This window comes from Rhinatrema bivittatum, chromosome 5, assembly GCF_901001135.1.
Source record: "Rhinatrema bivittatum chromosome 5, aRhiBiv1.1, whole genome shotgun sequence".
Lineage (NCBI taxonomy): Eukaryota > Metazoa > Chordata > Amphibia > Gymnophiona > Rhinatrematidae > Rhinatrema > Rhinatrema bivittatum.
The window spans coordinates 120,814,311-120,841,967 of NC_042619.1; the positions used below are offsets into that span (position 1 = coordinate 120,814,311).

Genomic DNA, 27,657 nt, shown 5'->3' on the forward strand with positions numbered 1-27,657 from the left:
CCAAAAAATTGTCAAACAGTTTCAAATACATTTTATGAAAAAAATATTATTTGGAAAAATACTATATCATCTATATATGTATATATGAAATAAAAATATAATATCATAACTTCCTTTCATCAAAAGTCCATTCAGTTCATGTAGTGTCTCACTTATTTATGCAGTTAGTCTGGGGTGAACTGGCTATAAGTATTCCAAACTGTTCACAAAATCCTTAGAAAATACTGTTGTCTTGAAACCGTTCAACTTGTAGTCAGTCCTACTTTTGATTGTTAAAACTTGAGGTACTCCTTGTAATTTTAGTTTTGTCTATATAGCAGTAGCTCCACATTACCACCTCAATCTCTGCCCAGCAACATTCCACCTTTCTCCCCCCACCCTGATCTCCCCCGTACTCAGCAACATTCTGCATCCCGCCTCCATTATCCTCTTCTCTTTTACTTCCCCTCATTACCCTTTCTCCTTCCTCCCTACAGCTGATTCAGTACCAGAAGACTCTAGGTTGTCACCCATCAAGCCACCGTAAAGCCAAAAAAAAAAAAAGAGAGCGAGAGCCGGGTCTGTCAGTCGACAGTGGTAGCCCCTCCCCCTCGGCACCGGTTTCCGGTTACCAAGGGAACCCGTGTGAAGGGGCGGGGAAGACTCACAGGCTCTGATCTCGTTTGCTTTGCTGGAGCCTGAAGAGCTTTTGATGCATGGCAACCTGCACGCAGGTACTGGATCAGCTGTGCTGCTGCAGATTGTGCCAGACGGTGGGGCTGGCCCAGATCTGCTGTTCCACGTAGCCCGTGGCCGCGGAAACCCCTTTTGCTTGTTCCTTCCTCCTCTGCAAGGTATCATCAGATATATTATTTTTTATTTGTTAACCTTTTTTCAGAGCAGCAGCAAATCTTTGTGTGAGACGGGCTGCTGGGACTTAGGGCGCGGGCCCTATCTGCCCATAGTGAAGGGCGGCGCTGGCGGGAGACCTGCAAGTTGGGGTGGGAGGGGGCGCGGCTGGAGCCGAAGAAGAGGGAAGGTGCTGGAAAAAAAAAAACCAGATAAAAAAGGTGCCGCACCCACGAATTAAAAAACCGGGGGTGGGTCGGTCGGGCTGCTTTAGAAGAGCAGCACGGAAAGGGGAGCTCGGGGCGTTAGTAGCGCTGTGTGTGTGTTCGCTGGTGAAGGAGGGGGTAAGTGTGGAGAGGGCTGCCCGGCGTTTTGGTAAGCGGAGAGGAGGGAGCCGCCACGGCCTGGACGATGTGGGCTCTTACGGGGAGCAGGAGGTTGCTGACCTGCTGTACTCTTCCGGGAGAGGGTGGGGTGCTACCCTGGCCTGCTGTGTTCGGGGAGGAGGGGGCTGTCAGGATGTGTGGGTGTGTTTGAGTCAGGGGGGAGGGGTGCCGTCCTTGCACTCATATGTCAGACTGCAGCCGAAGCAAAGAGGCGCTGGTCATGAGGCTGCTCTGGCTCGGAGGGAGAGGACAGGGTGACACATTGTGTTGACTCTGCAGTCGGAATAATGCATGCGCTCTGGCAAGGTCGGTGCCAGGCCGACTCGGGAATCCGTACACCGGTGCACAGAGGCATCAGTGTTCACATGCTAGCCTTAGCTACATGCATGATTTTCACATTATGTTGTATGTACATCGCTATGAATGTTATTATAATGGGGATCAATGCGTTTTTAAATTAAATAACTGTGTTTACAGGGCGATTCCTCCCCTTTGAATTACTGCTTGGGGACTTGGGGAGGCTTTGAAGAAAGGTGACGTTTGGCCGCTGTCTGGTGTGATTGTGCCGTTGAAGAGTGTACGGAGGGAGGGAGATGTCACTGGAAGCCTGTCTGGTACATCAAGGGTTGACGGCCAAAGGGAAAGGTCTGGTTTTATTCAGATTATCTTTTTTTTCTACAGGATTTTATCTTTCATGGAGGATAAAAAGCAGCTTTAAGAAAGGGGAGGAGACTGTGTACTGAGCGCTGTAGAATCTGGCTCCTGGTTTTCAAGGTAACTTTCTTCTGGAAGTGAAATTTTCTCATTCGTTTGGACTGTGATGACACTTTGAGCAGTTCTATGTACACTGAGGCAGAACTGATTGGTATGTGGTGAAAAATGAGTAAAAGAAAGTTGGCTAGCAGAGTGGATTTAAAATATTTCTTGCCCTTGGTTGCTGGGGATTAGAATTGGATTCCTTAGTGGGGGACCAGAACACCGTGTGATGATGTAGAATTGAAGGACATTCTATTTTAAAACAACAACAAAATAGCAATGCTCACTTCACATAGAACTATAATCATGTGGTATGAAATGTGCCATCACTGGATAAAATGGAAAATATAAAACCTTGTTAAATTTGTTTTATAAATGTTGAATATTTTTCAAGGTGCAGTTGTTTTTACCCAGTAAGAAGTGTATGATCAGTAGATGTGCTTTTCTTATTGAGTGAACTCATAAAATGCCATGCAAAAAAAATCATTAGCACAGCAGAATATTTTTAATTGAATAATTTTATTTTCTTGTGTGAATTCATACTTGGTTTAATTTCAAACTGACTTCACAGTCTTCAGGTTGCTGTGCTGTATCTGTTAATGCATCCTTCTGGAGGTACCTGTTAGGGCACAAAAGTGTTACATCATGCAAATTTTGGGCAAGAATACAGCAAGAGGGAAGAGCATGTCTCTTCTATTTGAGGTAAATTTGTATGTGGCAATATTAGTTTGCAGGATTTATTAATACAGCTGTCAAACTTCTATATTTACATTTTGTCAGGTGCTATATGACTTATTAACTTTATTACCTAAAAGTATGAAACATTTTTTTTATCTGAAATAGATCAGCAGCTGTTTGACTGACTTAGTTCTTTGCATGGAAGACGTACTCTTAGGTGTTTTCCATACTTATGTGCTTAGTCCCTAATGGGTGGGACATTCCATCCTTGCATTATTTATAGTTATGTTATGATCCCTCATTTGATGTATAACCTGATTTGCTGAAAGTTACTGCAGAACATGCCTTTATTAGAAAAGGAAAGTCATCTTAATTGGTATCCTTTTCTTTGGTTTTGTTTTTTGTTGTGTTTTTTTTTAATGAATCAAGTGATGTATTGATATTGTTCCAGTATATTAGAAACACGCAAGTGCTCAAAGGAAGTGGACCCCTGAAATAACCGATAACAATGTCTTCATAGCTCAAAATAGCTTCCTATTGGAGGTGATAAAGGCAAATATAGTAACAGAATTCAAGAAAGTATGGGATAAGCACAAAGGATCCATCATTGCAAAAAAAAGTAAAGGAAAAGCCAGAGAGGAACTGTGGCCTATGTCATTGGGAAAAAAAAAAATTTAGACTTGTGTAAAAACAATGGGAAAATTGGTTGTCACCATGTTGAACATCTGGGTTCAGTACCTGAGTCAACCTTTGCTTTCTGGACTAGCTGGGGCTAGGGAGGCAGCATTCATGCTATGCAAGGAGAGGGAGCCCCAGCTGTCATGCAGTGGCAACACCTAGTGGTCAGACTCAGGTGCACACATGCTGAGTTCCAGAGGGAGTTGCGGTCTGTGGCCTTTGGCTAAAGACTGTATGAAGACTGGGCTAGATGGAAGGGGGCAGTGTAAGATTGTGGAATCCTCCCTCCCTTCAATGAAATTAAGAACGAAGGCTTATATTACCATAGCCCTAGGAGAGGCGAGGAGCAGGAGGAAATTGCTCAGCCAAGATAATATAAGGAAAACTGATAGCTTTTTAGGCAAGTTACTTGATACAGTAGAGATGAGTGTTTTTCAGCTGGCTTTCCTATTTTTCAGCTTTGTAGGGCATACTAGGCCCCTACTATACTTTTTCGTGAGTAATTTTCTAGTAAGGGAGTTTCAGATTGTAGCAAGAGTGAAAGGAGGGTCCATCCCACAAAGGGAATATAAATGATGACTCCATGAGTCATTTGGAGAAGAAATTCTGGAGTTCTGAGGAGTGGAGAAGGGAGAAGCGCTTGGAGGGAGCTTGCAGCGAGGCAGCAAAGGTGCTGCCTTCTGTCTTAGAACTTCATTGGTTTTGTAGGAGAGGGGTAGCCTGGGAAGAGACAACCTTAGACCACAGGGAGATGATTCAGCCATCTGAGAGCAACTGTGGGAACAAGAGTAGGACTCTGAAATTCTTGTGAGATCGTAGGAGTAGAGACTTTACTGGGAACAAAAAATGTTTTAATGTTGTTGTAACCACCTCCCCAGTTTACACTTCCAATCCCTGCTGAGCCTGGATCCACTTGTGGCAGGACATGGATTCTGTGATGGTGACAGGCTTAACCTGCAGGTCCCTAAAGGGGATCTCTCTTTAAAAATAATACAACCCACACCAAGTATTGTATTCCCGAACAACAATATTTTACAGAATAAACTCAAAGTTCAGCATACTAAAAATGTCAGTCCGTAGTACAAAAAAACGGTTTTATTTGTCATGGCCTGAAAAGAGAAAACTTGAGTATGCAGGAGGAGGCGCCTCTATTGAAAACTTCACTAGCGCATTCCACTTGGGCCAGAGACCTCTGTTCACCCAAATAAATATGTTTTTTATTCACCTCTGGCAGCCCTCAGATCTGAAGATATTTATTCCTGCTCAAAGCTAGCATAAGTCTGAGCCAGAGAGCTGCTCTGTACTTGTATAGGTCCCATTATATCCTGTGGAAGTGAATCTGTCACTTCTAAAAAAACAAACAAAACAACAGGGATTCTAGAGTTCCTGCATCTAACCTTAAGGTGCATAAGGAACTGATCCACTTTCTGTGAGTTTTGGAAAGTAAATGTTCTTTAACTATTGTCTACCAAATATTATCCTGTATTACAGTTGCTATTCAGGTTTTTGCCCTTCAGAGGCCAAAAAGCTATGTGAGTGAATCAAGCCTTTTGTAAATAAGGGCCTTGGTAGTAGAACATTAGGAAATCCTTTAGTTTAAGGGTTAATTTACTAACAATACTTAAAGCCAAATGCAAGCATCAATGTAGCATTGTTGCTGTGTACATAAAATCTTTGGCAGCCAGAATTTTTCAGTTCTAAACACTGACTCCCTATGAGGGAAATATGAGTAGTTGTATTTTAAAGTCAAAAAAGTTATGGAAACTGAAGCTGAAAACATGAACAGTCAGCCACTCTGGAGCTCTTCTAATGTATTTTATTTTATTGTATTTAATATCTTTATTCATTTTAACATGTGATTGCAGCCTCTAAACATCAAATACAACAGACCACAGTATGCCTCCTCCCTCCCCATCCAACTCCCAGCAACTCAGTCCCCATAATCGCATTGATTTTAATGTTCCTTATATCCTCTGTGTGCCAGAACGTATTTCAGCCCTGTTTTGCTCATTACAACACAGCCTCAGCATGTTTTTTGCTTTAAAGGAGATTGGGAACAATGCAGGCAAAACAGTATTGTAATATCTGCTCCTAGACATAAGGAATAATAATATATCAGTACTGGTATGTAACATAGTAATGACGGCAGAAAAGGACCAAATGGTCCAGTCTGCCCAGCAAGCTTCCCTTGGTAGAAACTGCTGCTTCATATAGTTATCCCGAAGCCTTACATTAAGAGTAGTAATATTCACAATCAGAACCAAGCAACTGTAAACACACAAATAATTACTGCCAGCAACATTTTTACTGGATGAGGAACCTTCTTGAAAATTCAGATAGTGATGATCGTTCAGAATTATTTATTCTAAATGGCACACTTTGGGGATAATGTAATAAGACCTGTGCTGAAGTCTGCGCTATTTTTCTGCACTTATTTTTATCAGCACGCTAGGCAAAAACAGGCATCCGCGCGAGATGTAATAATGGAGGTGTATGCTAATGAGATATGTGCAGAAAATCCACTGGTTATATATGCATATATAACCACGCACTCAAGGCCCTACATAGCAACCTTGCAGACATCTGCGCAGAAACCTGTGTACAAAACCCACCGGTGTGTGGAGACCTGTGATTGATTATCAGGGCTAAAGCTTTTCCCTTTCAAGACAGATAGTGGTCCAGGAATGAGATTGAAGGTGGGTCTCTTCTCTCAGCCTGTTCTCTCTTGACCATCTGCCATGCTGTAAGGCTTCTGCCGCTGTTTGACTGACCCGCAAAATGTACAGTAGCATCAGATAAAAATGAATGTAATCCTTGATTATACCAGTTCTGCATGGACATACACCCATACCAATGCCAGCAACGAGAAAAATGGTATGTCTGACAGGTGCTTTAACTTAACTCCTGCCCTGACCTAGGCACTAAAAAAAAACGTTTAAAAAAAATCTACACTAACCGTTCTCCCTGCTAGTGTGGTTCCCTGCGTAGCCCGTAAACAGATAAATGCCTCCTTTACATGCCATTTGCATTCACTTGCTCAAAATCTGCCACAGGTTTTTAGTGCAAGGTTGTGTGCATGTTTTTCCTGCCTGAACTCATCATTACATACGTGCATAAAGTCAGCACAGGAGAGCGCGTGCAATTACCCATGCAAAAATCCGTGGCTTATTATATCAGACCTTATGAGAATGTTCACTGTAGGACTCAGGAGTGATCTCTGTGCAGTTTGGCTCCAGTGGCAATAGCTCTGTTTGGCCCCAGTTTTAATCACTGCAGTAGAAGCAGAGTTTTATTCCCTTTTGGCTGCATGGCTTTTGTGCTGTATGTCAGTCACACATGCATCTGAATTTTTATTATTGAAAATGCAGTGAGTTACTGTATAAAATTATTGTAATGGGAATTGCATATTTTGGCTAAAGCAATAAACGAAGGGGAAGGAGAAAATCCATGAAAGGAGGTATGAGGTCTGGCGAAAACTTTCTATTAATGTATGTTACCAATTATCCAATGCATACACATGTGTTTTTCTATTTAAAAGTACACAAATTAGAAAAAAAACCTGATAATCATAAAATCATGTATGACCCCAGTTCAAAGAGTGTCTTGCGTATTCCAGGACATGGTCTCATAATTTCCTTGTGACAGACATTATGGTGTACTTTTACTGAACTACCTGATAATTTGATTTAGCCTCGTCATAGAAGCGTTTAAGAACAAAGAGTTCTTGTTTCTTTCCAGCTGGTCTTGCATGTAGATGCTGAAAGGACATCATTAAGTTTCTTGCATAAATCTCATTATAGCATTATTGCCCAGCATGGAGAACAAAGACCTTGCAGGTTGTAGAATAATTGAAATAGTTACAAAAATGTGACTGTACACAGCGCCTCTTTTTGTTAATAACCTGTTGCCAGGTTTTAAATAAAGCCATAAAGCAAGTAATAGGAAAGCAGAAAAACCACGGCTGAAGTTACAGATACAACTGATGAAAACAGAACGTAGGTTTACCCTGCAACATAAGGGACCCCACATAGCAAGGCTGACCTTGGGGGCTTGGGATGAATCATTTGTATCAGGGCCCCGGAATGCTGAACTGCCTGGCTCCACCCTCATGCTGACATGAAATTTTAGCGCCGGAGACAGAGTTACTGCTGCAGTGAGGGATCCCCGAAAGTGTAGGGCTCAGGGTGGGCACTGTCCCCTAAGGACAACTCTGCCAAATAGGTACAGGTTAGGTAGGTAGTCAAAGCTAGTGAGAAAGCGCCTTGGGTACAAGGTGGGCAGGAGCTGGATAAAAAAAAAAAAGGATGAGAGCAAAATGGTTGTGAAAGAGTACCAGAAAAATGCTACCTGCCTTGGGAAAAGGTTCAGCATACTCTGACATGCTTCCAGACCCTGTTCAACTGAATTCCAAAAAAGGTATAAGGGACCCAGAAAATAAGTGTAGGTTATAAAATACAAAAGTAAATTTGTGTATGTCCATATACATGTGCGTAATGGGGCACACATATTTTAAAGTTATCCTCCCTATGTATTGCAGCGTAAATTGTTACTGCTGTATTTTACCTGGTCAAGAAACACCATTTGTTGGAGACAGAGAATACTGGCAGGCTGGGGTCATTGCAGGAGTATATATACTGTGATGTCAGCTTGCTCCATCTCCATGTGCTGGCAGGGGAGCATAACCCACTAGTTCTGAGTCCATCTATCTACACACTAGGAAATTCTTTAGACGTGCATCTCCCTATGAGGATTGCTGTGAATATTGAAAGAAGAATTTTAATTTGAGAAATTAAAGCCCTGCTCTCCTGGGGTGATCCCGAAAGGCTCCTCCCCCAGTTGAGAATTCCTAAGGTGATTTCATTGGTTCCTCAGAGGTGTGCCTTGGTCCGGAAGCCGGTTCCTAGCGTGGACTTAGCTGCTTGTTCAGCTGAAAAGCAGTGGGAGCAGAGGCCGAGCATGGTTGTGATGGCAGATATCCTCTCTCCCCCACAGCTGGAGACCATCTCTGTACTCGGCCAGTAAGTACTGAGCTCCAGTAAGTTTAAAAAAAAATAAAAAGAGAAGTTTTACTTAGAGACAATTTGGGTTTTTTTAGGCCTTCCTTCGGTCTCCGTGCTGGACGCGCCGTCCCAATGTCATTCCCGCTCCCGTTGGGGTTAGGGGAATTGGGCAGCCTGGTGGGCTGAGCGGCCCCAGTGGGCTAGACCCCGCGGTATGCTTTTCTCTGCGTACTGCGTGGTAGGCCGCTTGGTGTCTTTGTGTGCTCTTGTGTGTGCTTTACTTCCATCTACTGGACGACTGCTTGTGCAGTGCGCACCACGTTAGGAACAACTTTTGTGCACATAATTTTTTGGAGCATGGTAATATGCTCCAGTAGGGTGCACTAGTAATGCACGCGCCTTGCCGCGCTTATTGCTGGGACCCCTATAATTTGTGTGCGCAATGTTTTTAAGTAGGAGCCATTTAAACGCACAGTTACCGCTGCTCATGGCGCCGGTAAACAAGAAGCCTAAGCACCTTTCTCTTTGTGTTGCCAGTCATATTAGAGCTTCTCAGCGTGACCTGTCTTCCAACATGTGTCAGCACTGTTCAGATGCTCAGGGAGAGTTGTTCTTCCTCTAATTTTGCCAAGCCTGGATCCTCTCATTCTGATGATGGTTTGGTTGTGGTTTTGGCTGGAAGTGTGCCAGATCTTGCTACTTGGTACTCCCTTGACTGACTCCTCCACAAGAGATGGCAGTTCAGTTGGGCCTGCTCCAGTACCTTCTGTTGCGTCCGTTGCTGCCAACTCCCTCCGGGTCTGATGGACGGCTGGCTTCCACGGCGTCTCCATGCTATCTCCCTCCGGCGTACCCGGACTGGCTCGACGCTGCAACTCCGCCATCTTGTCCTGATGCCTAGGGTGCACGTGCGTGTGTCCCAACTCTAGTACCAGCAAGGGCGCGAACCTCAGGGGCGTCCCCCTGAGATGATGTCATCTGCTTCCAATATTTATAGGTCTTTGAAAACGCTAACAAACCGAGTTAGCAAGGGAAGGGATAAAGTTACGGATTAGGTTTCCCTCTCCAAGCTACTTTGCCTCCTCGGACTTACCAGAGGTACCAGCTCCTCGGGGGGCCTCGCTCTTTTCTTTATTTTCAGATTACAGATAGGAACCGGTACTCGCTCCTCGAGGGCCCTTGTTCCTGAACACTCTGAAGATTCTCTACTGCCTGGAAGCTATCACTGCTACAAATAACTGTGAGTTACCATCGCTCTCTCAGAGCTTTCCCTCGAACTAGGTACTCGCTCCTCGAGGATCTAATCCTTTCCAGCTCCTGAGCTTACTTGAGACCTTACGTGAGTTTTGTCATCTAGTTCTATTCATGAACTCTGCCTACTCGCTTTCTACAGTTTCTCAACAGCTCAGCCATCCTGGGATCGTTGTTCTAGTACCTGAGGGACTACAGCATATCAGCTCACTACTGCCACTTCTGGTTGTTTCTAATAACCTGTTTAATAAAAGAACTAATGTGTGTCTGTCTCCATACTCAAACCTAGCCGGTGGTCCCTCTCGGGGTATCCTCCTGAGAGCGTGGTCATCTGCCATTGGCCCAGGGATCCACCCACAACTATATCAGATTCATTACAGATTGCTACTCCTTAGCAAGACGATATCTGAGACTACAAGATTGCTGACTCCTCCCTCTCCAGGAGCCCGCTACACAGAGCTTTCTCTACAGATTGCTCCTCCTATCTGACTGCTCCTCCCACCTAGTATCTTCTCCATAACAGATTGCTAACTCCACAGTCTAACCACTAACAGATTGCTACTCGAGCAGTCAGTCTATAACAGATTGCTAACTCCTGCAGTCAGTCCATAACACCTTCTGGGCTTGGTCTGGATCCGGCTGCTTTTTCTTGGGTGGAGTATTTTCAAGGTTTACAAGTCTTTGTTCAGGGGCAGTCCTCCACTTTACCTACTCCGGTCAGGTTGGATCCTCAGCCGGTGGGCCCTCCCTCTTCCATTCCTATGGATAAGTACCACGGCACGCTTCGGTTCGCCACAGGTATTCCCGGTGGGGACCTGAATGGCATGAATGATGAGGCAGATCCTAATTCCTTGGAAGATAGTGAAATTCCTCCTGGTTTGGAAACGTATCGAACCATGTTATGGTTCCTTCATAGAGATGAACTACCGGCCCTGATTTCCCAGGCATTGAAGATGCTGGGAGTGCCTGGGGTGGATTCTATGTCTGAGCTGAAGAAGAATCCCATTTTTACTCCTGGGGGAATTCTATGCACAAAAACTTTAAATTCTGCAAACTTTATATTGGTGAAAATAACAATTTTCATGACAGTCTTTAAATAATTACACTTTCAATTAATACAGAAAAAAGTTATTACTTAAAGATGCAGAATTTTAAATATTTTGAGCAGAATTTCCCTAGAAATTCACTGTAAGAGTGTCCCTTCCACTCGCTCTCCCTACTCCCCTGGCCACTTTGCCCTCTCAGGCCCCACCTCCTCCTGCCAGTATCTCTCCCCTCCACCTCTAGGCTCAACCCCTCCCACTCTATTGCCAGTCCCAGAGTTTGACCTTGTTTTCAGTACTGCTCCTCACACAGGCTCCCTCTGTCCCTCCCTCTCTCACACATGTGCTTCTTTTCTCTAATACACATACACACACCCTCATACAGGCTCCCTTACACTCTCTCACACACATACACACTCCTTCACAATCTCCTCATATAGGCTACCTCTCTCTGAAACCCATGCTCAAGCATCCCCCCGCTCTCTTATCTCCCATGCTCTCTCACACCCTCCTGCTCCCTCTCTCTAAAAACCACATTCAAGCATTCCCCCCCGCTCTCTTACCTCCAATGCTCTCTCACACTCTCCCCTCCCCTCATATATGCTCCCTCTCTCTGAAAACCACATTTAAGCATTCCCCCCTTCTCTTACCGCCCATGCTCTCTCTCACCCTCCCCCTCTCTCTCTCACACACACACACACACACACACACTCATTCTCTCTCACCGGGGCCTTCCATCTTCGCTACGAGCGGAGCACACTCGTTTGCAGCACAAGGGGGCCTTCCTTCTTCGCCGTGAGCAGAGTGCGTCCCACAGCACACATGGGACACGCTCCGTTCGCAGCATGCCGGGGTCTCCTCTGCTATTTTCTGCGCACAATTCCCCCTATACTACATTTTGGTCTCCTTTCAGAAAGCCCCTTGCTTTTTTCTTATGGACACCATTCAAGAATTGATTGATCTTGAATGGGATACCCCAGAGGCAAATTTCAAAGGGGGTCAGGCATTGAAAGGCTTATACCCTCTGGATCCAGCTGTGAGATAATTTTTGCCTTTTCCCAAGGTGGATGCACTTGTCTGTGGTGTATCTAAGCAGTCGACTATCCCTGTGGAGGGAGGAGTGGCCTTGAAGGATGTTTATGATAGGCGGATTGACTCTATCCTTAAGCAGGCCTTTGATGCAGTGGCGATGACCTTGCAAATTGCTTCCTGTTGTGCTCTTGTCGCGCACTTTTGTCTGCTTCTCTCTCAGGAGGTGGAGCAGTTATGGAACCCGCTGCCACTTTTTTGGCAGACACAGGCTGTGATTTAGTCCATACCTCAGCCAGAGGAGTGGCTTCGGTAGTGGCGGCCAGGCATCAGCTATAGTTGCAGAATTGGTTAGCTGACGCAGCCTCCAAGGCTAATCTTACAAAAATGCCCTTTAAAGGCTCACTCTTGTTTGGGAGCTAGTTGGAAAAGCTGGCCAGTAAGTGGGGCAAATCTCCAGTTCTCTGGTTACTAGAGGATAAGAAGCAATTCCAGCGCCCCTTTTCTTTGAGGAGTCGTCTTAGGGGTTCATAGTGTTTTCGGCCCTACAGAAACACGACCTTTCAGAGGACTCTGCTTTTTGGTAGGTCTCAGTCCTTTTGTCCTCAATAGTCCAAGAGAGGAGCCAACTCTGGTGGCGGACCATCCCGAGCTTCCCAATGAAGGTTTGCCGACTCACCTTCGGGAGGAGGAGATAGTGGGACTCCTCTCTCTCTCTCTTTTTTTTTTTTTGGCGGTGGATCAGTGCTTCTTCGAAGTGATACGGGAGTGCTATGCACTGGAATTTTGCAGCATTCCTCAGGATGTGTTCATGGTCCTTGCCACTCCCTACAAATGAAGCAGGCAGTGGAGTCTACGCTTCTGAGGATCCTCCGGCTGAGGCCTGTGGTTCCTAGGCCTACATCCCAGGAAAATATGGGGTGCTATTCCATTAATTTTGTCGTACCCAACTATGATGGCCGACCTAATCCTTCCCTCCTGGGCAGTAGCCCTGGGAGACTTGTCCTCCCTGCGAGAGGACAATACATCGCCTGGAGAGCATGTCCTTGCTATATAGGATCACTTCCTGCTACACCAGGGTGATGTTCTCCTTCTGGGAGACCTTTCTCATCCAAGGCAGCACTGGGGCTGCCAGACTGGATTTGGTACTTGGTTATTCTGTCCCCGAAGGTCTCATCAATGTACCTCTTTGTCTGCCTCAGCTCCTCCAAGTCTGCTACTCTAGCCTCCAGCGATCGGACTCGATCCCTGAGAGCCAGGAGCTCTTTGCACTGAGTGCACACATACAATCTCTCACTGGTGGGTAAAAAAATCATACATGTGACACTCAATGCAAAAGACTGGAAAGTCCCCCTCTTGCTGCTGGACTGCTGCCTTCATCTGAGTTTTATTGAGTTCCTAGTTAAGTTTAGGATACTAAGGGAGTTGGAATGAGAGTACTTTACATTTACAGGTGAATATACTAATTAATCAGCAAGTTTCAAGAGTCATTATTGTCTGCTGCACTTTTTGATGTACTTTTCTTAGTCCCCTAGTTAGGCAATTTACTGAACTATGGGTTATATATAAAATCTATGCAGGTGATTTGCAATATTTTATACCAAATGAGATTCCTGAGGTGGTCCCTCAGGTTCAATTTAACTAAAGTTTTAAACAGGTACAAGATTAGTTGTTAGAGATTAGATTTTCCTTAATTGCAAAAAAACCTCTATCTTTTGGATTGGAAAGACTCCTTTGTGACCTCCTGCTGACAGTATAGATAGTCATGCTATAGCTGTTAAGTAAGTATCTCAAAATCTAGGCATTACAATAGATTCCAAGTTATCCTTTAAAGAATAGGTTACTAGAATTGTTTTTTTTATAAATTAAAGACTATATGGTTTTTTAATAACTTGATGCTAGTAACTGAATGTTACCTTATTGTACAGGCGGTTGCATTGTGCCATTTAGACTATTGTAATACTGTTTATGTGGGGCATATTTTTGAAAGTGTTACAGGTCGTGCAAAATGCTGAAGTTAGGATCATATTTAATCTACACTGGAGAGAAAATTTAACACCCTTTATGACTTAACTTCATTGTTTGCCAATATCTCAAAGGATACGATTTAAGCTGCTTATTTTAATCTTTAAGGCAATTAATATAGAATCACATCCTTTGTCTGGGAAGTTGCAGCATTATGTACCAGCTCATTTATTATGTTCTTCTTTTCAACTTCTTTTACATGTGCCAGCAGTGCAGGATTATCATCTTCAATCAACTAGGTCTAAAGCTTTTTCCATTGTTAGAGCATTGTTTTGGCATGCACTCTAACTAGATCTAAGGCAGGTTTAGAATTCTGTGCTGTTTTGTAAGCGAATTAAAACTATATGGTTTGAGACAGCTTATGCTTTATGCAGCTATGAGTTTTAGTACAGAATTGTGACATTTGGTGATTTTATCATGTTTTTTTATTTTAATTTTGTTTTGCTTTTATTTATATTTTGTTCGCTGTTATTTTATTCAGCACAGATTATAAATTTGTATAAAACACCAAACATAATGGATTTGCAAAATATAAAATGTTTAAATAATAAATTTACTCACGGATCCTGATTTACACGTGTATGTTGAGGTTTCTACAGTCGCATATACGCACATATATTCTACTTTACACTCATAACCATTAATTTTTACTTGCATAACTTGAGAATTCACCTTTTTATAGAGTCAAAATTCATAGCACTTAGTCATCAATTGACCATAGAGGCACAAAAATACCTTACCCAACTTAGAGCATAGTAATGTATCATAAATTTTCCCCAACCCATATCGTATTTAGAGTTATCTCTCCTGAATGAATAATTCAGTTTCTCAATTCATGCTGCTACTTATAACTGCTAATGCCAATAATCTAGAGAAGGGACAGATTTCCAAAACATAGCAAAAGTAGTTTTTTGGCTTCTGTTTAGAAGACTTCTTTCAGTTATGAATATACTATGAGAAGGGATAGTTAATACAAAATTTTCACATGTTATACTCTGTCACAAAGTTGTTAATTCATTTTAACAGGTACATACTGTTACAGAATTTCTACTTCACTTTCTTGTCAAAGTACTTTTATTTTATGCTTCTACTAAGGCAGAGGATGGTAGACCTTCTAATGTGCCTATGCCAGAAAGAGCAGAGAAATTGGTTTCATGCTTCCCAGTTTTAAGTTAGTAACTTTATAAAGATGGTAAAGCCATTCTAAGAAGAGCCTTTATTAATGCTGTTTCTACCTACAGTAGTCTGAATGACTTCTGATGATGCTTTCAAAGAGCTGTCCAAAGCCAGGAGAGTGATGGGCATTTAGTTGGTGACAAGAAGCATACAACTCACAGAGGCCTGGTTAGGGGAAGGCGACGCTGTCACTCTCACATAGTTCTGCTCATCAGGTTATCAGGTGTATTACATACCCCAATCCACAGACCATAGTGGAGGAGTAGCTATCATCTTTCACCAATCCTTGGATATTGGCCTGGTCGCAAGCAAACAAATCAGACTGCCTTGTCCTGGAATTCCAAGGTTATGAGGGACCTAAAGTTGTTCTAAAACCTTCCTCTAATTCTATGAACTTCTATGTGACCTTGCTATCTATCCACAAATATCTCATACTGGGAGATTTCAAATACTATGCAGACGTTCCTCCTAAAGATAACACTGTCGGCTTCCAATCAAAAATGGAAATAGTTCACCCAGCTAATCAAAATTCCTGCCCACCAGGGTAGACACTCTTTAAATTTGATATTCCATTTCCCTAGTCTTAGCTTAGCTTAGATGCTAATATAGTAATGGTGGATCCTGACTCCTGATCAGACTATTATTAGTTTAGATCACATTAACAAACACAGAAAAAAATTATCATATTCCTAAACTCAAGCCTCCCACCAAGAAAATGTCCTTTGGTATTAGTGACAGCACTGGCAAGCTCCTTAACCTATCCAAAATAGCAACCACTTAAGGACCAGTGGAACATCTTCAACAATGGAATGAAAAATTCACTACAGCCAATGACATCCTAGCCCCCTTCAAACCCAGTCCAACCAGACCTCCCAGGAGCTCCTCTTGGATCCACCGTGGTGTATGAATCCTTAATCTCACCAACTTGAAAGGAAATGGCAAAAACAAAAAAAATGATACTAATTTATGCATCTACAAAGAACTTGCAAAAAATTACGAAACAGGTATTCAGCTGGCAATAAAAACATATAATTCCAAACAATCTGAGCCAGCAAAGAACTGCTCAGGGAAACTCTCCAAGCCCAACTCCTTGGAACTAAATACCAGGGACTATCACGGGCTTGAAAGTGGTCTCTGAAGCAGTTGATGGTCAAGGCCAAGATGCCGAAACACATCAAGAAGCAGAAGCATGGTCAGACAGGCTGGGTCAAGACAGGCAGAGTTCGTTCAAGATCAAGAGACAGGCCAAAAGTCTGGGAAGACAAAGTTAATACAGTGTTGAGAGGCAAGCAGGAACAGCACAACACAGGAACACAAGGATCCAAATCTGTTGCTGAAGACATCTACTCAGAGGACTGAGTTTCCTTTTATATCAGAGCAGCGATGTCAGGGCATGCCACAAGAAATCCTGGGTGCTGGGCCTATAAAGCTGCTGAGTAGACACGGTCTTTCGTTGGGAAAAAGGACACATTCTTTGGATTACAAAAGTATTCCTGTTAGCCAGCAAAGCTATCCTTGCGGTATGGAGGAAACTGGAAGGACCATCTATGGCACATTGGTATTAATCCATTCTTCATCTCCTCACGATGGAAACTCTGGCCAGCAACCAACTGACAAGCTCTCAACGCAGTTTGGATGCCATTTATTCTGACCTTGCCACAGGACTCTAAAATTCAATATCTTAACCGTATAGACGTTTAATGTGATTATAGTGATCTTAATGGATTTCTCATTTACGATCTGTTGTTCTATTCTATTAGTCCCTCTCAGTGCCGGGGAGGGGGCGGAGATTGGGGGGCGGGGAGTAAGGGATAGGTTGGGATGATGGGGGGGGATCTGAAACAACGTTCATAAAAGTTTATTGTTGTATGATATGTAACAGACCACATTATGTATCATATGCCATCCTTCTGTTGGTTTCTTGCATTTATTAATAATAAAAACAGATTTAACATAAAGCTGCTGAGTAGAAATGGGCCCTTAATCAGAGCAGCCACAAGCAGCAAAGATCAGAACACCAGGGGGACCTTGCTGTACTCAGGACCTTGAGGTACAGAATGCCGACCACTGTGCAGCACCCTGTAGTCAGCAGCATGTTACAGGGTGCCTCAGCTGATGACTTTGCCAAATTCTTTGATCCAAAACTTCTCAAGCTATCTGCTCCTCCTTTGTCACCTTCCCTTCCCCATCACCTTCCACAGGCCCATGTGACCTCAGACATTGCTCTTCTAACCTTAGCCAAACCAATTCACCTTCTCTCTGACTATCCTGAAATTGGACAGTGTAATACAGTTTCACCAAAGAGGTAGACAAGATCCTCCAGAGAATCAGTCAGCTCTCTAGCCGAGTAGTCCCCCTATCTCCTAAACTCATCTGCAAACAGACAAGGTCTGGGCCCCCAGCTAAGCACCATACTCAACGTCATATTAACCCAAACTTACTACTTCGCTTACTTTAAATCAAACATATCTTTAAGAAAATTGGCTCCAACTCCAGAATTGTTGTTTACTATTGCCCAGCCTCCAGCTTTCCCTGCCTATACAAATTAGTGGAAAATGTGGTATACTTTCAACTCCTAGACTTCCTAGATGAGGCAGTATCTTCCTCACTAATCCAGCTTCAAGAAAGGTCACAAATGGAATCTGTCCTGCTTGCTGACCAGAGTAGTCCTACTAGACCAGGGGTGGCTAACTTGCGGCTCTGACATGTGAAAAATGTGGCTCTTGTCTTCCTGTCCCCATGTCAGCTGGGCAGCAATGCGGAGGACAAGAAAAGAGAGGCTGGAGCAGTAAGCATGTACAGAGTAGAGAAGAGCCATTCTGCTCCTGTCCCTCCCCCTCCTGCTCTCAAAGTGCAGCTTGTTTCTGTGGAGATAAGGAAAGAGGGGCTAGAGCAGAGATGTTTCTCTGTTGTTCCGTGCTCTGCTCCTCCCCTCCTATCTGCATCCAGCAGAACTGGATGGCAGGAGGAGAGGGATAAAGGCTGAGCCTGACAAGACAGAAAAAAGAGCCAGTAAGATCCTTGTTCCAGCCCTTCCCAATCTTGTCCACCCTTCTACTTGGAATAGAGCACTCTTGGCTATGCTGGTCAGACGAGAAGGGATGGAGAGGACATTGTCCCCAGTCCTAGTATATCATTGTGTTCCCAGCTAACAGCAGAGGGGAGGAGAGAGTCATTTGGAGCTCCAGTCAGGCCTGAATGATTTGTGGCAAGGGAAAGGGGGTGAATGCAGTTGGTATATGTTTTGGGGAGGCAGTGTGAGATGTGGTGAGTATTGGGGGAAACGAGGGTGTGAATGCTTGAGGGAGGAGCAGTACAACAGAGGATATATGCTTGGGGGAGAGGACAATATAAGAGGAGGAGTGACTTGAAAGGGAATGAATGCTGGAAAAGTTGAGGAGGAGGTGAATGTTGTCTCCTTCCCCATCTGCCTGTAGTCAGCAATGATATTGGGCTGTATGATATCTTATTCTTCCAAGATCTGTGCTGCCAGGTGTTCTGTAGCAAGTGTGAGGGTATCGGGGTTAGGTTGGGAGGAATAAGCAATGTGAGAGGGCCAGGATAGGGAATTGCGTGAGAGGTATATGTGAAGAGGATTGTGTGTGAAATAGTATGTGGGAGTGCAAGGGACACGAGCTAGGAATGGGTTTTAGTAACTGGGGGAAAGGCAGTAGAGGGGTGCAAGAAAGCTAGAGATGGTGAAGGAGGAGATGATGGTTGAAGAGAGACACTACTTCGAGCAACATTAACTGGCTACTGTTGAACACTCATTGATCCCCCAAATGCCTTGACTTCTGAGGCTCCTTATTTCAAGGCATTTCACAATATAACCTCCAGTGTCTCAACTATTGCAGAGCACGATAGCTAGACATTTGGTAGAGGCTAAATCCACTGACCAGGTATCCAGGTCCCAGTTAAAAGCAGGGTAAAATTTTAAAACACTTTGCTTAGTCTTCAAATGCATGAAGCAGCTGGCCCCTGAGTATCTTTCACTACTTCTGTTCTCTTTTCCTGTACTCCTACAAGGGAGCTTCCATCCTCACAGCAGACCATTTTATTCTTCACTGGCTTTATCTAGATCAATTTGCACAATATTCTGCTCCTAAAATGGAACAAGTTATCACTAATGCTGCACCTGGAGCCTTATTACTGCTCATTCTAGAAAAAAAAGTTGAAGCTTGCCTGTGGAACTAGGCTTTCCCCCTAGGCTCCCCAGCAGAGACTCGTCACTCTACTACCTACTTACACAAACTTTTTCTCATCACAAATCCCACAAGATTCACCTACTTCTGGGCCATTTCTACCCAACTTTTGCTTAATATCTCTTGCATCTCTGATGCTTAGCATCCTTCTTAACCATATATATGCATTTTCTATACTTGCTTAATCCACATTTTTATTGCTACCCAGTGTCTTCCACACATTCCTATTTTATGCATCACTTATACAAAATGTACTCCTTATCTGTATGTTGCATTTGTATATGCTTTCTTATATGCTCAATGTTTTTCTTAAATTTTTATGTAATTTGCCTTGTGTCAAAGAAGGATATTCCACCTTTAGCCAAATGTGGAATATCAAATGTTTATAAATAACACCAAAGGCCTTCAGTGGCATGGCCCACAGACTTGATAAATATTCAAAGATTTGTTTGAAAAGTTGCCACACAGGAAAATTCCTCACACGAAGAGCACTGCTAGAAAAGCAACTGGGCAGGATATAGTTGATGGAGTTATAAGAGCTTTATACTATGGCCAGATGAAGGAGCATGCTGAAATACTACTCTGTCAATTGTCATCAGTAAAGACAATAAGAAATATGGAGAGCTTTTGAGCACTTTGAACTGTTCGCTAGGTTGCTTTTCAGTTACTGGGTAAGCAGTTTCTTTTACACTATAAATTAGAGCACATTGGTATTGCTGTTTAAAATACATGTAAGTGGTTATTTAAATATTTATGGCAAGTGCCAGCAATTTCATACTACCTAGCTGGGAAAATAATTGTTTGTTTGATGTAGTTCAGTGACGCTTATCAGTGCAAGGATAACTAGAGCATTATTTGTGTTCTTCAGAATACAACCGTATAGGCCCTAAGACTTTAGGCCTCTTCAAATCTTTTTGACCATGTCATCAGACTAAAAGCAAAAAACTCAAATCATTCTTTTAGGCATCTCTTTGTGCAAGCTGATGGTTGTGAGACTGAGATGCAACAATGGGCCTATTCAATTAAAAACATTAGTTGCTATTAGCACAGAAAGCCCCCCAAAAAAGCCCTTTTTTGAATAAGATTCAGTTTGGACTATGTACTAAATGGTGCTAATTCCTCTGTGTGCCAATCGCCTTTAATGTATTGTAAGTATAATGTGTATTAAACCTAAATATGTAAACTCGAGAGAGGAGGAGAGATGGAGATATGATACAGACTTTTAAATTCCTGAAAGGTATAATAATGCCCAGGAATCAAACCTCTGCTGATGGAAAAGAAGTTGTGGAATTAGGAGTCCATGGTATGAAACTCCAAGTGGGTAGAGTTTGATTAACATCAGGAAGTATTTCTTCATGGAAAGGGTAGTGGATACATGGAATGCCCTCCTGGAAAATGTGGTGAAGGCAAGAATAGTAGAGTTCAAAAGAGTGTGGAATAAACATAGAGGATCCCTAGTGGCTAGAGGATGGAAATGAAGAAACAGAGTAACAACTTAAGATGTAACATTTCTGCATGGGATTAACCTGCTCAGAGCGACAGTTCTAACCAGGGGTGGATTGGTCTATCGGGGATTTGGGCATGCCCCAGTGGGCCGATAGGCCCAATCATGTGGTTGGTGTTGGTTGCAGCAGCTCTCCTTGCCTGTGGAGCCACTGAGTCCAACATCAACCCAATTCAGACTGAGCTACTGGCCGCTTCCAGAGACAAGGCCAGCAGGGCTGAAATTGGAGCCGCTGGTCGCTGTTGGAGGCCAGGCCGGCAGGGCCGAAGACTGGAGCTGCTCAGCTGTGGGCCGGTGTGTGTGTGTGTGTGTGTGTGTAACTATTTGAGATTGGGAGGGTGACTGTGTGTGTATGTGGGAGAAGGAGGTGCTTCTGTGTTTGTGTATGTGAGAGGGTGCTTCTGTGTGTATGTGTTTGTGTGCGTGAGAGAGAGATGGAGCATGTTTCTGGCTGGCTGTGAGAGAGAGAGAGAGGGAGCATACCTCTGTCTTTGTGTGTGTGTGAGAAAAGATTGCTTCTGTCAGGGTGTATGTGGGGGGAGGGAGGAGAACGTTTGTGCATCCACGCTCTCTCTTGCTAATGTATAGTGATCTTAGAATGACTGGAAATCGAACATTCCCAGGTATGGCGAGCACAACATTTTTTTTAATCCTTATTTTTAATTATTGGATGTTATTTGATGTTTTCCAAACACCAAAAACATATTTTAAAACAGTAAATTAAAAAAAAGTTTTTAATGATTGGATCTTCTATTTGTCAGCCATTTTGAAATATTTGTAATTTTAGTATGCTTTTATTATTTATTTTATATTTCTTAGTTTTATTGTTTTAAAAGGAATGATAATGGTTTGTTTGTTTTTTTTTTTGTTGTTGTTTTTCTTATACAGTGTCTGCTTGTTGTGGTTTCCAGCTCAGTTTTTGTCTGCACATTTATTTATATTTTTTGGTGATTCTATACCTAAGATTTTTTATTGCAGAGTAGTGAATATTTTTTTAGGTGTTTAATGTGTCTACAGTTTTGAAATATTTTATTGGTGTTTGGGAAATATTTTAAACATTTCCCAATGAGTATTTATTGGATGTTTTATCAGCTGTTTTGAAATATTCGTTCATTTGTTTAGTATGGTTTACGAATATATTTTATATTTCTTGATTTTATTGTTTGATGTTTTATGTGGCATGGTTACTGTTTATCCATTGCTGTTGCACTGCATACAGAATCTGGCTTGTTGCAGTTTCCAGTTCAGTTTTTGTCTGCACATTTCTGTTTATACTTTATGGTGTCTTTATTCTGTATTTGATGAGGGCCTGTATCAGACAGAGGCGAGATAAGCATATTTATTTTATTTATTTAAAGCTTTTCTATACTGGCATTCATGATACAATCATATCATGCCAGTTTACAAAGAACAGGGGGGTGCAATAACTTTGTTCTCTTAAGTGCAGAGGAAGCAAAAGTTACAATATAACAGGGTTGTTGAAACTGGGGAAGGAAGAAGAGAAGCAATAGACATGAATAATAGAATCTTTACAGAAATAAATTAATTTACATTGTGCGGTAATGAGTGAGTCAGACATACGAGTGACATATGACATATGAGTCGGACATATGAGTGAGTCAGACACCCTATGGGCTGGTTTTGAAAAAATTCTCCGTGATGATATTTTCTTGCAATTCGCCCCTGGTTCCAACCCTAAATATTTTGCTGCAGACTGGATGGGTCTTTATCTGCCCTCATTTACTATGTTACTATATTAAATACCTACAGAACCTGAATATAATACGCTTTGAAGTACCTGAAAAGCAGAATGTAAAAATCAAATAAATTTAAATTTAACAAATATTTTTCATTAACATGCTTTATGTAAATAATGCCAATTTTGTGTTAACATTTAAATGACCTTATTAATATTCTAACAATTTGACCTGGTGCTTACCAACAGGGACAGTGTTTCTAATGCTGTAATGGATGATCATTTGGGATCTACTGATTACCAGATGGTGTAGTTTTCAGTATTAGAGTGCAGGAACTGATGGTTCATTCAAAGATGAGGATCCTAGACTTCAGGAAAACTAACTTGTTAAAATGGAGGAGTATCTCAAGCTGAATGGGAAAATCTAGAGGAAGTAGAAGAGCTGTAGGCAAAACTAAAAAGATACTATAAGGGCAACTAACATTTTTGTTAGGACAGTAAATAAAGGAAAAAGAAACTATGGTTTTCTAAAGATGCAGCGAAAAGGTAAGGGAGAAAAGGTTAGCGTTCATAAACTATTGTTAAAAAATACCATCCTAGAAGCATAGACCAGATATATTCCATGCATTAAAATAGGTAGAAGGAAGGCAAAATGATTACCTGTATGGTTAAAAGGTGAGGTGAAAGAGGCTCTTTTAGCCAAAAGATCTTCATTCTAAAATTGGAAGAAGGATCCTTCAGAAGAAAATAGGATAAAGCATAAAGATTGGCAAGTTAAATGTAAGACATTGATAAGACAGGCTAAGAGAAAAATTGAAAAGTAGTTGGCCATAGAGGCAAAAACTCACAATAAAAATGTTTTAAAATATATCCGAAGCAGAAAGCCTGCAAGGGAGTCGGTTGGACCATTGGATGATCAAGGTGTTAAAGGGGCACTTAGAGAAGATAAGGCCATCGTGGAAAGATTAAACAATTTCTTTGCTTCAGCGTTTACTGAAGAGGATGTTGGAGAGAGACCCATTCCGGAGAAGGTGTTCATGGGTGATGATTCAGATCAAATGAATCAAATCACTGTGAACCTGGAAGATGTGGTAGGCCTGTTTGACAAACTGAAGAGTAGTAAATCACCTGGACCAGATGGTTTACACCCCTGGGTTCTGAAAGAACTAAAAAACGAAATTTCAGAGCTATTGGTAAAAATTTGTAGCCTATCTTAAAATCATCCAATGTACCTGAACATTGCAAGATAGCCAGTGTAACCCCTATATTTAAAAAGGGATCCAGGCGTGATCCGGGAAACTATAGACTGATGAGCCTGACTGCAGTGCTGGGAAAAATCGTGGAAACTGTTTTATAAAGAATAAAATCACAAAACATTTAGATAGACATGGTTTGATGGGACACAGCCAACATAGATTTAACCAAGGGAAGTCTTGCCTCACAAATCTCCTACATTTTTTGAAGGGGTGAATAAGCATGTGGACAAAGGTGACCTGGTAGATGTGATGCATTTGGATTTTCAGAAGGCATTCAACAAAGTCCCGCATGAGAAGCTTCTAAGAAAAATAAAAAGTCATAGGATAGGATGCTATGTCCTTTTGTGGATTGCAAGTTGGTTAAAAGACAGAAAACAAATAGTAGGATTAAATAGTCAGTTTTCACAATGGAAAAAAGTAATTAGTGGAGTGCCTCAGAGAACTGTACTTAAACTCATGTTTTTTAATATATTTATAAATGATCTGGAATGGGGTATATGTGAGGTGATCAAATTTGTGGATGACACAAACTTATTCAGAGTAGTTAAATCTGAAGCGATGAATTGCAAGAGGGTCTTGTGAGACTTGAAGATTGGGCTTCCAAATGGCAGATAAAATTTAATGTGGACAATTACAAAGTGCATATAGGGAAAAATAACACTTGCTGTAGTTACACAATGTTAGGTTGTATCTTAGGAGTTACCACCCAGGAAAGAGATCTAGGAGTCATAGTAGATGATACATTGAAATAGTCGGCCCAATGTGCTGAGGCGATTGAAAAAGCAAACAGAATGTTAGGAATTATTAGGGAATGGAAAATAAAATGGAGGATGTCATAATGCATCTATTACTCCATGGAGAGACCATACCTTGAATACCATGTGCAGTTCTGATCTCTGCATCTCAAAAAATTATATAGCTGCACTGGAGAAAGTACAGAGAAGGGCGACCAAAATAAGGGGCATGGAACAGCTGCCCTATGAGGAACGGCTAAAGAAGTTAGAGCTGTTCAGTTTGGAGAAAAGACGACTGGGGGGTGGGGGGTATGATAGACATCTACAAAATCATGAAAGGACTTGAATAAGTTAATGTATATCAGTTATTTACTCTCTCAGATAATAGGACCAGGGGGCACTCCATTAAGTTAGCAAGTAGCTCATTTAAAACAAAGAAAATTCTTTTTTACTCGGCACATAGTTAAGCTCTGGAATTCATTGCTAGAGGATGTGGTTACAGCAGTTAGTGTATCTGGGTTCTTTGAGGATAAATCCATAAACTGCTATTATGGTAATTAATAAGCAATAGTAGTTTGTGATCTATCTAATGTTTGGATCCTTGCCAGGCACTTGTGACTCGGATTGGCCTCTGTTAGAAACAGGATACTGGGCTTGATGGACCCTTGGTCTGACCCAGTATGGCATTTCTTATGTTCTTATGAAGAAGGCGGGCAACAATATCTGGAAAAGCTAAGGGAAGCTGGGAAAGTAATCAGGAATGCAAAAATTCAAGTAGAAGGAAAAATCTATATAAATAAAAATGTTAAATAGTTTGTACAAAATCACTAATCTCAGAAACCACTGAACCGATTGCTTTCAAATTTGGACACAACCTTCATTTCGCATACAGGAAGGTTCTTCTGTACTTACATTACAGATATGTCACACCTGTGACAGGTAAAATAGGTTTAAAGATTTTTTTGAGAAAACAGCGACATCTGCTGGACATAAGCGCCATCTGTTACACCTTACAGTGGAAGTAAGGATGAGGCTGGGAACTACAGGCCGGTTAGTCTGATTTTCTGTGGTGAGCAAATTAATGGAATCACTGCTAAAACAGAAGATTAGTGCAGTTTCCGGAATCCGCTTTCTTGTTTACCACCTGGATAACATGGTTGACAAGTGGGATATAAAATTGTAATAAATGAAATTTTTTTGATAAATGATATGGATTGCAAGAACTGAGGCAGCATGGTTTTACCAGCGGTAGGTCTGTATTCTCAGACACATTTGTTCAGTTTCTTTGGGTGACCAAAGAGTTGAATTGGGGAGAGCACTAGATGTAGTGTATTTGAATAGGTGACATAAATAAATTGAATGCTTTTGGTATAGGCCTAGATTGACTGACTGGGTTAAAAACTGATTGAATGAGAGGTGACAAAAGGTAGTGGTAAATGGAGTTCACTCTGAGGAGGGGACATTACTAGTGGTGTGCCTCAGGGATCGTTCCTTGGACTGAATCTTTTCAACATTTTCATGAGTGACATTACAGAAAATTGTTGGGAAAGTTGTTTGTTTTTTTTTTTTTTTTGTCTTTTTGCTGATACAGAAATCTGCAACAGGATAGACAGCCAGAAAGTTATAGAGAACATGAGGAGGAGTCTAGCAGAGACCGAGGAACGGTCTAGTATCTGGCAGCTAAGATTTAATACTAAAAAAATGCAGTTATGCATTTAGGATGCAGAAACCCAAGGGAGACATATAGCATAGAGGTGAAATTCTAAGCATGAAAGAAGAGCAGGATCTGGGGGTGCTCATATCTGATGATCTTAAGGTGGCTAACCAGGTAGATAAAGCAGTGGCAAAAGCTGGAAAGATGCTTGGCTGCATAGGGGGAAGACTGATCAACAAAAAATGGAGGTGATATTTTCTCTGTATAAGTCCCAGGAGAGACTTCACTTGGAATATTGTGTACAGTTCTGGAGATGCACCTTCAAAAGGATATAAGCTGGTTGGAATCGGTCTAGAGGATGGCTATTAAAATAGTCAGTTGTCTTTGTTCTAAAGCATAAGGGGACAAACCTAAGGATCTAAACATGTATATTTTAAGAGGAATGGCACGATAGGGGAGTTATGATATGGTCATTTAAATTTCTCGAAGGTTTCTATATGCTGGAGTCTGGCCTCTTTCAATGAAAAGGAGACTTTAGAACAAGGGGTCATAGGATGAGTGTGAATGTGGGTAGACTCGGAGTAATCTAAGAAAATACTTTTTTACTTAGAGGGTATTAGATGCATGGAACAGCCTCCCACTGGATTGGTGAAGACAAAAAAAAAAGTATCTGAATTCAAGAAAGCATGGAATTAACAAAGGGGATCTCTGAGGGAGTAATAGGAATTGTAAGGCTGAATTAGTTGGGTGGATGGGCAGACTAAATAGGCCATATGATCTTTTTCTGCTGTCACTTTTTTAAATGTTTTTTTTAATTTAAAAATATTTTACTCGCCAATCCACCATTCTGTTAATGCAGCTCACATTAACAAAAAATATGTGCATTTGTACAGATCTTAACACAAAGTTAATTCACCTCAAAAATATACTAAAAAAAAATGTTAATGTGCTTGCCGATTTTATTCCTGTCCTCCCTTCTCTATTGGAAGAGGTCCCAGGCTTCTCTCCCGTTTTGCTGTACAGTATCAAATAATGCTAGCTAAACTCATTCTCTCCCTTGCTCCACATGTGTGTGTGTGTAGCGTCCGTCGGTCGCAGACTGCTGCGACCTCTGTTTCTCACCTCCTTTTTCCCTGCACCAGTGATTCTCGGAAGATTGGTGCCTCCACTTGCAGATACCGCCTTCCTCTGCGTTCCCGGGATGGCATGGGTGATCCTGTCCGCCATCTTAAATTGGGGATTACCTAAGGTGCGTGCGCGTCCCCTCCGCATGATGTCACCAGCCAGTGTATTTAAGCCAGCCGGCCTATGCTTCCTACGAGTTAGCAAGGACTTCCTTCCTGCTGAATTCCACTCCACTTGGAGACGCTTCGCTATTGCTACACTGAACTTGTTCCTGATCCTGGGACTTGAACGCCTTAGGTACATGCGCCTCAGGGGCTTTGTCACGTCCTGGCTATCTGCTCCTCGGAGGGCCTTCCTGCCTGGAGATACCTCTACACTTGATCGGGACACAGCCTTGTTCAGCCTTGTGAGTACGCTATCATCTTGCTGATGGAATCTCTGGTGTAACCTGTGCCTCGAGCCACTATCGTGCTCGCCCCAGCAAACCTCCTTCTACACTTCAGAGTGAGTACCATCATCTACCCAGCTCTGCTGACCTCCTGCACTTCTCTTACCAACGACAGTGTGATTCTCGGCATACCCTGCACTGCAGACTACTACCGGATCTACCTGAGAGGTGTACTATCTGGGGGAGGA

The 27,657-nt window shown here is 42.3% G+C and overlaps 1 protein-coding gene across 4 annotated transcripts in view; it reads left to right on the plus strand.

The window, feature by feature from the left end:
* The first annotated feature begins 631 nt into the window (after positions 1–631).
* CAB39L (calcium binding protein 39 like) overlaps positions 632–27,657 on the plus strand; it is a 198,745-nt gene continuing 171,719 nt past the window's right edge. The window contains exons 1-2 of one of the 4 annotated variants that reach the window (XM_029602855.1): positions 632–833; positions 1,896–1,988. The gene's annotated coding sequence lies outside the window, so the exon portion shown is untranslated. Of the gene's footprint in view, positions 834–1,083; positions 1,173–1,371; positions 1,620–1,895; positions 1,989–27,657 lie in introns of those variants that run through there. The other 3 variants (XM_029602857.1, XM_029602856.1, XM_029602858.1) reach the window with 3 other exon arrangements.